At 42.3% G+C, this 13668-nt stretch overlaps 1 protein-coding gene across 10 annotated transcripts in view; it reads left to right on the top strand.

Annotated features, from left to right (window-relative positions):
- Positions 1-13668, top strand: part of FNBP1 (formin binding protein 1) — a 79239-nt gene that overhangs the window by 39835 nt on the left and 25736 nt on the right. The window lies entirely within an intron of this gene.

The raw sequence follows: 13668 nt of genomic DNA, 5'->3' as shown, positions 1-13668 counted from the left end.
ATTTATTTTATATATTTAAATGCCATTTAACAAAGAAAAAATCAACCAAATAAATGAGTTCGTGTGTCACCTCTGACACGCGTGTCATAGGTTCGCCATCACTGGTCTCCACACTGGAATCCTTAAGCTACTTTGCTGATGAAGGTGACTCGAAGCCCTGTCATTTCCCCAGGGTTTTGCTTTATCGTCTGCAAAGCCTCTGTCAGTATCCAGCTGAAAGGATGCAGGCTTTCAGTTCTTATCGTTACTTAACGTAATTTTCCATTTTGACTTTGGAAAGCCTTTGAATCTCATATAGATGTCTTTTCCCCAGTTTCTGCAAACGATTACATTACCTGGTTGTATTGGAAGTCGCTCGCCCTCCTTTTTCTAACAGCCCCGCAACCGTTGGAGTATCAGCCTGTGCTCACAGAGATGTAACTGCTCCCCAGAAGGAGGGAGGACTGGCCCGAGTTGCCATTTGCGTTTGATGACACGGTTGTTGTGAACCACGTGTGCACGTATCTTCTAAACTATAAGTTAACCGTCCCACACAGGGACTAGAGCCATGTTTTTCATAAATGGCCTAAAACCCGCCTGCGTCCACGGGGGACATCAGTAGACACTTGCTTTGTGTTTGGTGTCTGTGTTAGTGATCAGCTTACAAGTGATTGTGTGTTATTCCGGAGGAGCCAGTGTAACCCGAAGTAAATGCATATGCATGGCGTGGACATGCGGAAACACGGTCAGTTTTATCTCTGGGCCAGTGAACACGTTTGGATGTGGCGAGGATGCCACGTTCCTCAGAGGAATGATGAGGCAAGGCAATAAGCTCGATGGGATGGTTTTTATTGGGGACGGAACTCAAGGAACTACACAGCCTTTTGTCGCCCAGACGCAGCTGTCAGAGTTTTAAAACGAGTTCCCCTGCTCTGGAACGAGTCCATTGGGCTTGCAGCAGGACCGTATTGGAACAGGTCATCTTGTGGCTCATGACCCGTGTGCTTCAGTGGAAGGTAAAACCAGACTTGTTTCCTCCCCTTGTACCAGATGGACACGGTAGTCCTTCCTGTGTATAGTATTGGAAGTTGAAGGCCTGCAAGGGAACATGGGAAAATCCATCAACCGATGGTCTTTGGCTCCAATTCAACACCAATGGGCCCCCCAGTTTGGGGTGCTGTGAGAAGGACACATCATTCATTGGAGACGGCTCAGTTGTGATGCAGCGTGGCTGGGAGGCAGTCCCGGCCAGACCCCTCTCCGGCTACACAGTGTAACGTGCAAAGACGTGGGCAAGAGAGTACTTGCTAACGGGGTCAATAACTCTCTATCTCTCTTCCTTCCTCTCTGTAGAAATTCAGTAAAATATATTTTAAAAAAATTTTCAAGCCTAAGTTGGAGATGATGTTTTAAGAATTAGAATTCTAAGTAACCAATCATTTATATTATAAAGTCTCTCTGGGAACTATTTTTCCTTACAGTTTGCTTCTGCTTGGTACAGCTTTTTATCCAACTAAATTCTGAATCTGTTTTTTCTATTTCCACATAGCCCCCCCCACAGAGTCACCCCATACTTTTTTTTTTTCTAATTTAAGGGACTTCTCGTGGAATCATGATTTTTATGTTATTCTCATTTTTAAAAAACACTGAATTTGTTGGCGAATTCCTAAGTCATGTAATGTTTCCATTCATTGTCCTTCATTCCCTCACTCCTTATTCATTGACTGTGCTGGCGAGATGGGGGTGGCACAGACACCAGCATGTAATCACACCGTCCTGGACTTTAAGGAACGTGCCTTTCTCTTTCTTTCTGATATTGAGTTCACTGTCTGGTGAAGGTTCCCATTTGCCCCCGAACAACCCTTGAATGGCATTTCGGTGACAAGGACCTTAAAGTCGGGTTTTCTCTGTCCCTCTGCTTTGGCATAATAGCGTGCTAGACGAACTTGGGTGAGGGCAGCACCTGCGCCCTGGATCTGGTGGTGCTGCCGTTGGTTACTGTGGCGTTGGGATGAAAAAGGAAAAGGTTATCAAAATGAATGGAATGTGGACTAATATTTCCGAACAGAGAGAACAGTGTTGGCTAAATGCATGCATTAGACGGAGTTCATCCATGTCAGGCCGTGAATAATTCCCTTTCTCTAAGTCGCCCTCGCCTTGTGACTGTTGGCTCTTACATAATTTCTAAATGCAGAATAGGATATTGTTTAACTGAAACTGCAGTTACTGGTCACAAGTGGCTGCAGAAATGGTCAGAGAGTTCAAGTTATGCATTTTGAACTTTAGTACCAATTTCTCCTTTTCCTACAGGTCTAGTTTCCTTCAACTCGACTGGTTCCTTCACTGCCTGTCTCAGTTCTGTGGGCAGTTGTTGACTATGAAACGGTTAACCTGGCTTCTTTATTCCAACACGTTGCAACTCTGAGTGTTGACTAAGCAGAAGAACTCTCTCTACAAAGTGAGAGGTTTCCTTGTTTGGCTTCATCGTGAGTTTTATTATATAACCCGATTTGAGGAAATGTTTTACAAACTAAATTAAATTATAATCCTGACCATGAGCACTCAGAACAGTGTATCGGTTTCTTAGGGCATTTTTAAATTCCATTTTTGTGTGACATTATGGCTTCTAAAAATATTTGGCTTTGAACATTATTAGCTTTTAAATTCTACGTAGATGTCCCTAAGGTGGAGTAGAATATGAAACCCTGAGTCATGAATTAAGGTAGAATTCCAAGAGCTAAGTGATGAAACTTCACGTTTCTATTTACAATCCAATATACATGTGCTGTTTTTTATGTCATGTATCACACAGTAGAATATTTTAAAGAGAAAAATAAAGTTAGAGTAAAGAATCTATGCCATTGTAAGCAAGTATAAAGGAATTGACTTGAGTGATTATCAGTTTGGTAAATTGTCTTGATAAAACCAATGAATTGTAGTAGTTTAAGATTTTGCTTCGGTTGGAATCAGAGTTGCCGGCTCTGGGAAGGCAGCCCTGGCCAGGTCGGGTAGGTTCTGTGCTAACGGAAGCCAGCTGAGTAGCAGAGTGTTCCATTTTTTTACCATTTGGGGAAACAGCCTCTAGCAAGAGGACTCCTTAAGTTATTGTACGAATAAGGAGTTGTACTATTCAATATTTTCTCTGCCCTTGCTGTAACTAGGAAGCTGCCATCTTTATTGAACATGTTAATATCTTTAGTACTTTCCTCAAATTTGCTGCATATAAAATGTCTGAAGGAATTGTTCATTGTAACAAGTTAGAAAACAATTTTTTCTTAAAAAAGAGGAAGTGGTTAGTATGAATACAGGAAATAAATTTTGCAACTACAGCTTGATCTTTCAGCTTAAACTGCTTTTAATTTACAGGAGACAATATAGAATCAAAAATGCACTGTAAAAAATGAATGCTGTTGCTGACTATTCTTTTATAAGTGGATCAGTATCCAAATCAGAGATTCTAGAAAAGACACTTTTGTTAGTCTCTTGTTTATATCTGCCCTGCAAGAAGTCATCTGTAGGGTTTATGTTTTATTTACTTTGCTTCTCAGCATGTTTGTATTAAATGAACATCCTGAATGGCTTCTATTGTTTCATTCTTAATGTTTGTCCTGAGTAGTAATAGATATGTTTACTTCCTTTGACATTTCCCATGGGAAATAGAATTTAATGGAAATTTTCTCCAATTATTAGATGTGGAATAAATGTATTTATATTTGCAAACAAGACACAACTTTGATCTATGTCATAAATGAATATTTGTAGGATGAGATTAAGAAAAAAAAAACTGCCCTGACCAGTTTGGCTCAGTGGCTAGAGCGTCGGCCTGTGGACTGAAGAGTCCCAGGTTCAATTCCGGTCAAGGGCATGTACCTTGGTTGCGGGCACATCCCCAGTAGGGGGTGTGCAGGAGGCAGCTGATGGATGTTTCTCTCTCATGGATGTTTCTAACTCTCTATCTCTCTCCCTTCCTCTCTGTAAAAAAATCAATAAAATATATTTTTTAAAAAAAAAAGAAAAAAAAAACCGTGACGTTCATATTAGTTTTACAAAAAATCAATAAAATATATTTTTTAAAAAGAAAAGAAAAAAAAAAACCGTGACGTTCATATTAGTTTTACAACTAAAAATGAAATTTGTGACAGGAATGTTGAAACATAAAATTACTTACTATGGTCAAATGCTTCACACAAAACTACTCTTAAAGTTGTAGCCAGCTCCTAGTTTCAGTTCATTCTCTCGAAGTTATTACTGTCTCACTTGTTAACCTTAATTTTTCACTTATTTGTCTTTGAAATAAGTGGTTTTTACACTAGAAATGGAGTTTGGTTAAATAAGTATCTAAAAAGAAACAAGAAAGCCAAAATTTTAAATCTCAGTGTATGAGATATGGGGGAGGAGGTGCTACCAGAAGTGAATTTATATAAAGACTAAATGCTTTCAAAAGCCTCTCCAGTGAAATATTTCTAGTATGCATTTCATCTGCATTAAAATGTTGCCATGAGAATTTATCTTAGCTCTGCCTCAATACTCCTAAAAGCATAATCATTACCAAACCTCTAGTTAATGTGCAAAATACCAACAGAGCAAAGCAAGGTGATGGGTCCTTCTTATACCCTAGATATGAAGCTAAAACTGAATTAAATAAAATATGACCTGAATACAAATATTTATATTACATGAATATAGGGATATGAATCCTATATAATAAAAGGCTAATATGTAAATCAACCCAACTGCAGAATGACCGGTTGCTATGACATGCACTGACCACCAGGGGGCAGATGCTCAATGCAGGAGCTGACCCCTGGTGGTCAGTGTGCTCCCACAGGAGGAGCGCCACTCAGCCAGAAGCCAGGCTCACGGCTGGCGAGTGCAGTGGCGGTAGTGGGAACCTCTTCCGCCTCCGCAGCAGCGCTAAGGACCCCTTGGGGGATGTCCAACTGCAAGAGGGTGCAGGCCAGGCTGAGGGCGTGTCCCCCCCCCCCCCCACAGTGCACTAATGTCGTGCACCAGGCCTCTAGTAGGAAATAAAACTGAATTAAGTATTATTTACTTGGGTGTGTGTGTGTGTGTGTGTGTGTGTGTGTAGCTTCGAACACTTGGCACTATGTGCCCCTCTCTGTTCTAAAGGCTTTCATATGGTAACTCATTGAATAACATCTTAATGTTTACTGATAATAAATGGCCTAGCTTGGCCAAGAGCTTGTTCTTAATGTTAATCTTACATAAAAGTGGGTTCAGATCCTGTTTCTACCAATCACTAATGGTGCAACGAGGAATTTACTTAATCTGAGCCTGTTTTCTACTCTGTACAACAAGGATGATATACACCCTTCAAGGATGGTTGTGAGGCACCAGTGGTGGTGATGTGTGTAAAGTAGTGGCCTGTGTTTGGACTACTGTTAACTGGTTGAGACTGGTATTGCCACCTGAATTTTGCCTGTTTGTGACCTTCTCCTTGGATTACTTCTGGTTCCTCCCTCCTCGATTCTTCCCCCTTCAACCTACTGTGAATCAATTGAATATATCTTGCACATTCTAGACATCTAGGCGTCTGCAGGAAGATTTATTGAACAAACAGTGCAGAGCGTCAGTAGGATTGCCGTAGATGCCTTTCACGAGGACCCCGGTTAGCAAATGATGATGCCATGGAGAGACCAGGAAAACCTGGGTCAGTGGGGAAGAAGAGTACCCTGTTACATGCCAACTCCGTGGTGGAGAACCAGAGCAAAGCAGTGAAAATGATTGAGTTACATCATCTATGTAAGCACCTGGTCCTGTGACCAGCAGGTCCCAGGAGCTCAGAAGTTGTTTGTGGATGTTGCCTCTGAAAAAACTGCACGTGGAGTACAGTTTGTTGAGATAGGTCTGAAGGAGGACTTGGGAGTGGAGCATGAAGAATGGGTAGAAGTTGAAAGGAAGGGACAGAGAGAGAGCAACTGAGGTGGCGAGAACTTCATCCAGGGCTCTGAGGGAAACACATTGCAGATGCTGACCTGCCTGATGGGGCAGGTGACGGAGCAGGACCTAGCTGGAGAGGTCAGTTAAGAACGGATCATGATGCTTAAGGCAAAATGGCGGAATGAATGTGACCCTGATGAAACGCTATGGAACCTACTGCTCAAAAAAATGGCACTGGAAAAGTGTTTTATATTTTCTTTTCTTTTTTAAAAAAATACTTTTATTGATTTCAGAGAGGAAGGGAGAGGGAGACAGAGATAGAAACATCAATGGTGAGAGAGAATCATTGATGGGCTGCCTCCTGCACGCCCCCTACTGGGGATCGAGCCCACAACCCAGGCCTGTGCCCTGACTGGGAATTGAACCCAGGACCTCTTGGTTCATGGGATGACGCTCAATCCACTGAGCCACCACAGCCGGGCTCGAACTAATTGTTATGTTAATCACTTGGGCTTAGGATTCTGGTACCACCTGTGTAATACATACACAAGTGTAAGGTTTTGTTTCTCAAATACACTCTTTCCCCATCCACCCTATCGCCTGAGACCTCAACAAGCTTCCTGGCTGTCCTGTCTGATCACTACACAAGTTTTGCTGGGTGTCACCAGCTTAAAGGAGAGCCAAGAAAGCTAACACTGAGGTTGGAATAGAGGAAGGGCCTATGGTCTTACACCTTAAGCTCATTGGTAGTATTTACTGAATGACACATGTGAGATTTTTAGTATTAAGCATTGCTGTTTGAAATCTATTGTGACTTGGGTAATAAGGTAGACAGCTGCTAACCTAACTCCAGACACCTTACATTCCTTCAGAACTAGAAGTATAGTATTTCATTTATTTACCTTGGTGTATGTATCGGGAATAATTTTTTTCTCTTCTGTAGAACATATATTTTCTAGAACTAGATTGACAAAGTGCTTTCAGTATTTTTGTTTTTCACAATAACTGCACAGCCATAGAGAATGGTGGTCATATAAGCATTAACTTCCTAGAATCCAGCTCTCTTCAGCTGTATGTGTATGAAACCTTGTGATTGTCGTGCTCTGTAGTGAGGTTATTTATTAAGGAGAGAAGGGGAAGAGAAAGAGATCATTTCAAACCCACATAACTGAAAGCTCAAGGCTCTTGCCAATGGCAATGCAATTAGAAGCCAGGGAAAAGGAAGAGCCTTAGAGCCTCGAGCGCCTCCCAAATGTGTTCCCGCCAGCCCACCTTGGACTGGTGCCAGCGTCCAGACGAACAATGTCAGCATTGGCTTCTCTCTGAGCAGAAACTGCCACTCACCTTGAGTAAGCAGATATTTCACATTCTACTTTTCAAATAAAGCATCCGGAATATAGGGGAACAGAAGGCCTTTTCTTAAAACTGTTTAGCAAGTGAATGGCCCATGTGGGATTGAGATGCTGGTCTCATTTGCTACCTCTCCATATTCTCTCCTATTTCAGTGACTCTGCACCAAGGGAACCTACCAGGCTGGGGCTACCAGTTGTAAGGCTGTTAAAAATAAAAATAAAAATCAGGAAATTGCTGGAATAGTTCAAGCATATTTCTTTGGTTAACTTATTTTGAAGTTTTTCTCTGTTTTGTATTTTAGCTGCCTTTATAATTTATCAAAGACAGACTCATTGTTTTGGCAAGTTCCTGGCCTGGAGGGCTCCAACAAAAACTCCCAGCACTCAGTCTGAATAGGAATTTGTAAATGCATTCTCAGTCTTGAACTTGGAAATGTATTCTCGATGCAGCAGCGCTGGGAAATTTGAACAATGCCATTTATCATACAACAACATTGTTCCAGACAGAGACCTTTTTCATCTCTTCTATGTTAGTAACCCTCCTGCTACATTATCTTTTCAGAGCTTTTTGTTTTCTTTTGGGGCCTCAAAGGCAAGCCTTCAACCTTTCAGTTTCTAGAATTCAGCATTAAAATTTGTCTCTTTTACTAATCTTTTTAGCAAGATAAGATATGCCCTCATCACTCTTACAGAAGTTATCATTATTAATGTTTTGTATTTTTATAGTAATGGGGTTATGCTGGAAATACTGTTTTGGAAACTGTAAAAAAATTAAATTATATACAGCTTTCACATTCCTTGATCATCAAATATTCTTTTTTTTTAAATTGATTTTAGAAAGCGAGGAAAGGAGAGGGAATGATATGGAAACATCGATGGGCTGCTTCCTGCACTCCCCCTCCTGGGGATCAAGCTGGCAATCCAGGCATGTGCCCTGACCGGGAATCAAACTGGCCACCTCTCGAGGCATGGGTCAATGCTCAACCAACTGAGCCACACCGGCTGGGCTAAATATTCTTTCACATTTTTTTTTCTTTTTAAATGCTACACATTAGTGCATTAGCCCGGCCGGTTTGGCTCAGTGGATAGAGTGTTGGCACACGGACTGAAGGGTCCTGGGTTTGATTCCTATCAAGGGCACGTGCCTCAGTTGCAGACTTCATTTAAAATTATTTCATTAGGATCAGTTCCCACCGGTAGAATTCTGGGTCAGAGACTAGTTTTCGACAAATCCCAGAAAACCAGTGCGAGCTTCCAGGCGTTCTCAGCAGGTTTTCTCTGCTCTCCCTTGCGGGCTGTGAAGACGTGTGTGCTTCTCAGCAACCTGGCCTGTCCCGAAGCAAGGTGTCCATTGTTGGGGCTCCTTGGTGACTCAGACTCACCACGTTGCCAGCTGTTGATTGGGGGTCACTGTGGTGTCATTTAGTGGTATCCTTGCAGCTGTATTTCTAGAACTTTCCAATCACTTGTCCCAGGCTGCTGTGCCTCCTTCGATGTTTTCTCAGACAATGCCCCCCAACGCACACACAAATTGCGAACTCCAGGCTGTCACTGTAAATAGTGATTATCAGAGGCTAGAGGTGTGGGTACTTCTACTTTCTAAACCATACAGCTCTGCAAATTTGAATTATTTTACAGCAAGCACATTTTTGTGATTGAGGTGGGAAAAAGAACTAAAGAGAGGATGGGCCAAATAACGTAGGTGATTAAATTCATATGACTAATTTTGTCCACACTATTGAGTCAATAGCTCAGGTAGATTGAAGAGAGGTAGGTCAAGAGCCAAGTGCCAGATTCTTGCCGCGCCTCAGGCCGGCCGCACACCCTGCCGGCGGGGTCCCGGCCCTGCGGTCAGGCCATCTGCTCTGTGAGCGGAGCTGCCGCACATCACCATGCGGGATAGTAACTTCAGGATGAAATCTCAGTTTCAGCCCCTTTCCCCTCCAGCCTAAAACACATTTCCTCTGTAAAAATGAATGAAATGCAGAAAATGAAGACATATCTGAGGAGTTTTGCTCTTTGAGGAGCAGGGAATAGAGTATTAGGTGTGGAGCACAGTGCAGTGAAGTAAGAGTGTTTGTATTAAATTTCAAAGATGAGGTGTGTTTGAGCATATTTTGTATTTATTGAAAAGACCCTGACCAGTGTAGGGAGATGGTACCTTGCAAGAGCAGTTCTTGAGTCGGACATTGCAGCATCTTCCCTCATGCTGGGTAGTCACATGAGAAAAGTTATTTAATAAGGCTCAAATATTCATTACAAAGACAAACTTGCTATATGGTAAATGTTCATATACAGTGGAACCTGCTTGCTATATGGTAAATGTTCATATACATTGGAACCTGATTCCAGAATCATTGAATGAATAATAGCTGAGCATCTGCCATGTGACAGAACATTCTAGGAACATTATGTATTATATTCCTTTAGATATGTCTTTACAATTTAATTATTAACTGATGTTGATATCATTAAATTATTGCCATTTTATAGATTGTTTGCATTAAAAACACACACACATTTCCTCTGATGATAATGAGGAAACAAAGTATTGAGTGTACAGCTGCTTCAGAGAATATTTACTATTATTTGAGCAACCAGAGCGGTCAAATATTCCTCATTTGCTATCCCCAAATTTTTGGTAATAAAAAATAGGGTTTTGTCCTTCGTTATATTACATGCGAAGGGCAAAGGCGACTTCCCCAGCGCTCTGCGGTGAATGGCGTGTCCCTTAATGAACAGCAGGAGTCACATCCTGAGGCGGCTGAGGTCATGATAAGAAAGTAATAAATCTCATTACTGCCCCGTCGGCATGGCTCAGTGGTTGAGCGTCGGCCTATGAACCAGGAGGTCATGGTTCGATGCCCGGTCAGGATCCAGGAAGTTGAATAGGGAAGTCGCTTCACACGTTGTCCGTGCTAACAATCTAAATGCATTCCAATATTTTTATCTTAAGCCCATTCGGGTTGAGAAGCATCGGGCTGCAGTTCAGTTTCTAGTATATTGTTTCCTTTATTTAGAAACGGCAAGTCTGACCTCTTAGGCAGGAAGCTGTACTTCCATAGGATGTGGGGGGGTAGACGGTATTGAGAATTACCCAAATGGTGACGGAAGGAGGCTTACCTCTGGGTGGTGAACACACAATGCAGTACACAGATGGTGTAAACGATTGTGCACCGGAAACCTATATCATTTTATTAACCAATGTCACCCCAATAAACTCAATAAAAATTTTAAAAAAGAAAAGAATTACCCAGTAATTCAACAATAAAGATAAATTTAAAAAAAAAAAAGAATTACCTAGCAGTGAACTCATGCATAAACAGTACATACTTCTATTTGAATTTATTTGGGGAGATTCCCAAGGGCTTGTAACAGAAATTCTCAAGTTTAAATTCAGTCTTTGTGATTGACAGTGAAAGTGGAGTAGGTCTTATTCAAAGATGTGTGTGACTTACAGTCTTCTGCAGTTGTGGTCATTCTGGGTTTTTTTAGATTATCTCTAAATTCCGTGACTCTGACTCATTAAAAAAAAAAATTTAGAATGGAAATTTTAATTAATGGAACTACTGTACCTCTTTAAGATAATAGTGGCTATTTTTAGACTGACTTAAAAAGAAATGAGAAATAGTGATGCTTTAACCTTCGTGTAGCATATACTAGTACATGAGGAGGTGCACTTTCTAAAACATCTAGTTAGTAATTGGTTACTTCAGATAATTTTTGAAAATACTATTAAAGATAGTTCTAAAAATATACCTGTTATAATTAGTAACTGATTGAGCTGGCTCTTTCCATCGTAAAATAAACACAACAGCTTACAAAACAGAAAAAGATTTTCCATATTAAAACTTGGTCAGAACAATGGCACATTCCTGGGCTCGGGATTCCAAAGCGGGGATTAATTCAAAGCAGATGGGTGCGGGGATGGAGGCTAAGACAGTCCTGCCTTCCTGCTGTGACCTTGAAGAATTGAATGTACAACAAGGTTTTGCTTCCTTTAAGTGCTTCTCTATCCTTCCAGTGGGCGAGAGGGAGGCTGTAGAAATGCATGGACGTGTGCCATCTCTGGCCAAGCTTTGGCACTCAAGAAAAGCTCCCAGGGAGACCCGCTTCTGGAACATCCCCATTCCCTCTGGCGGATGTTGGTCTGCCTTTCCTTCTGCTCAGCTGATACATGTGGCTGCTTATTTCGGTCGCTTCCACAGTTCACACTAGTAGTCCCTAGTTATATGAAAGGACATCAGGAAACTATTATGAGTGAATATGCTTACAAAGGCCATCAGAGAGCCAAGGCGAAGACATCGCTGGAGATTCTGGGGAGGGAGGAGGAAGCGGATCACAGCCACTTCCTCCCACATGGTGCTTCGGGGCCTCCACAGGGCTCGCCCCCAGATCTCATCAGAAAAATATCCTGAGGACACGCTCATGTGGCGTGTGTGTGTGCGCGTACATGCGTAAATACATACATACATATATGTATATATATAGGGTGTCAAAATATCCTGAGGACACGCTCATGTGGCGTGTGTGTGCGCGTACATGCGTAAATACATACGTACATATATGTATATATATAGGGTGTCCCCCAAAAATGTATACACACTTTCACAGCTGGTAGCTGTTAAATGAAAATGAAATGCATTTTAATAAACTATATTCTAAGTTTGCATGCATTTTGGGGGGACACCCTGTATGTAATAATGACGTACTGATCTCTGCTTCAGAACGAAGCTGTTTCTAAAATTCACCGAGGTAGAATCATTTCTCCAAAACTAACAGGGGACTGTCCGTCTTCTTGCTTGTTATTCTTGTGTACAGAAGTGGCGAGCCCTCCCCTGCCCCTGGGGTTTTTGTGTCTTTTTCTGAGGAAGGTTTGTGAATGAAATAGAGAATTTTTTAGACATCTGAGGCCTGGGAATTCCCTTGTGTTTTTTCATATTCGTAACCAAGTGATGAAGGTAAAGTCTAGGTAATTGAAAGAGTTAAGAGGACTTCGAGTTGGTGGCCTGAGAGGGACAGATGGAGTGCGCGTAGGCGGGGAAGCGATTTAGCGGAGGAGGGCGTGGGGTTGTCAGGGTAGCTGGGCACGTAGCGTGTTGGGGACGGATTCTGTGTTTACTGAGATGCAATAGAAGCGGAAGCCACAGCATATGGTCAGGACAGGACAGGACGGGCGTCAGAAGGAGTGGCAGCTGAAATACCCAAGGGGAGATGAGAAATGATATGGTGGTTTTGAGGTACCTGAGGCCTCAAGAAACTGAGACACGTCAGGCAATAAGGAAACTCGTTTGGCTCTGCTGATGCCGGTACCGGGTTTGGGAAGTGTCTGTATGCATGGGGAAGGGAGTAAAGGAAGCCTCTCCCAGCGACCACCTTGGGCCTTGACCAGTGCGCCTATGAATCAGTGAGTCAGGAAGTGAGAACCAGGTGAGCTTTCACGTCACAGGCAGGAAACCAGCAAAGCCCTGCGATGCTACAAACCAGCGGAGATGTTATCAACGACCAGCCAGGAAGGGATGAACAACCCCCACGTGTGTGCTTAGGGTTTACATTTGAACGTTCCTGTTCTTTCTTTTTCTTTTTCTTTCTTTTTTTTTTTTTCCAACTATTGGGTTCATAAAACAAGGCAAAAAACAAACAAACAAAAAGTTGCCTTGGTTATGTGGGAACAAGCCCTTTTCCTGTGGTGTTGTTGGCTCAGTGTGGCAGGCTTGCCAAGTCAGCTGCCAGCCAAGCCTTCTCTTCCTCTGGCAGCGGTGGGTGTGGTCTGGTGTGCCCCCCCCCCTCCCGTCTCGGAGTTCCTGAGCAGTGTTATCTAGGGACCCTCCAAGTGCTGGGTGAGTGTAGGATGGATCACCAGCCTAACTATCCCTGGGATCTGGCTGGAGCTTTCACATCCATTCTGTAACATGTCAACACTTGCTCCTCCCCCTGTAGGTATGTGAGAAACCAAAATATGGATTAGAAGAGGGAACAAATTGGTGAATTTTATTCTTGATTATTAAGGAGGGAATGGAGAAAGCCCACAAAATAGCATATACACCAAAACATAAAAAGCACAAAGAGGGCGCAGGCTTACTGCTTCCTTACAGTATAACGACAAATAAATGTGGGGAGTTTTAGAAAGTCCGTTTAGATCATGGTTCATATGCCTTTTTTGTTCATGAACCCCACTGAGAATTGAATTTAAAAATGTATGGATTCCCTCATGTCCTCCTCCTTAAGAAGAAAACATATATGTACACAATGTCCTATATATATTTATATACACAGAAGTTCTCACCAGGCCCATCCAGGCGACACAAATCTGTGAATGTGGCCAAGTGCAAGTTGCAGGTGCAGGTGAGAAAGAACGCTGACTCTGGTGTCTCCCTAGACAGGAACGCCAAGTTAGACAACAGAATGCTGAGGTTTGTGACAAATCAGAACACAT

Source organism: Myotis brandtii, unplaced genomic scaffold, assembly GCF_000412655.1.
Source record: "Myotis brandtii unplaced genomic scaffold, ASM41265v1 scaffold1857, whole genome shotgun sequence".
NCBI classification, from domain to species: Eukaryota; Metazoa; Chordata; class Mammalia; order Chiroptera; family Vespertilionidae; genus Myotis; species Myotis brandtii.
Note: the sequence above shows the minus strand (reverse complement) of the source record. Positions and strands in the feature narration are given on the sequence as shown.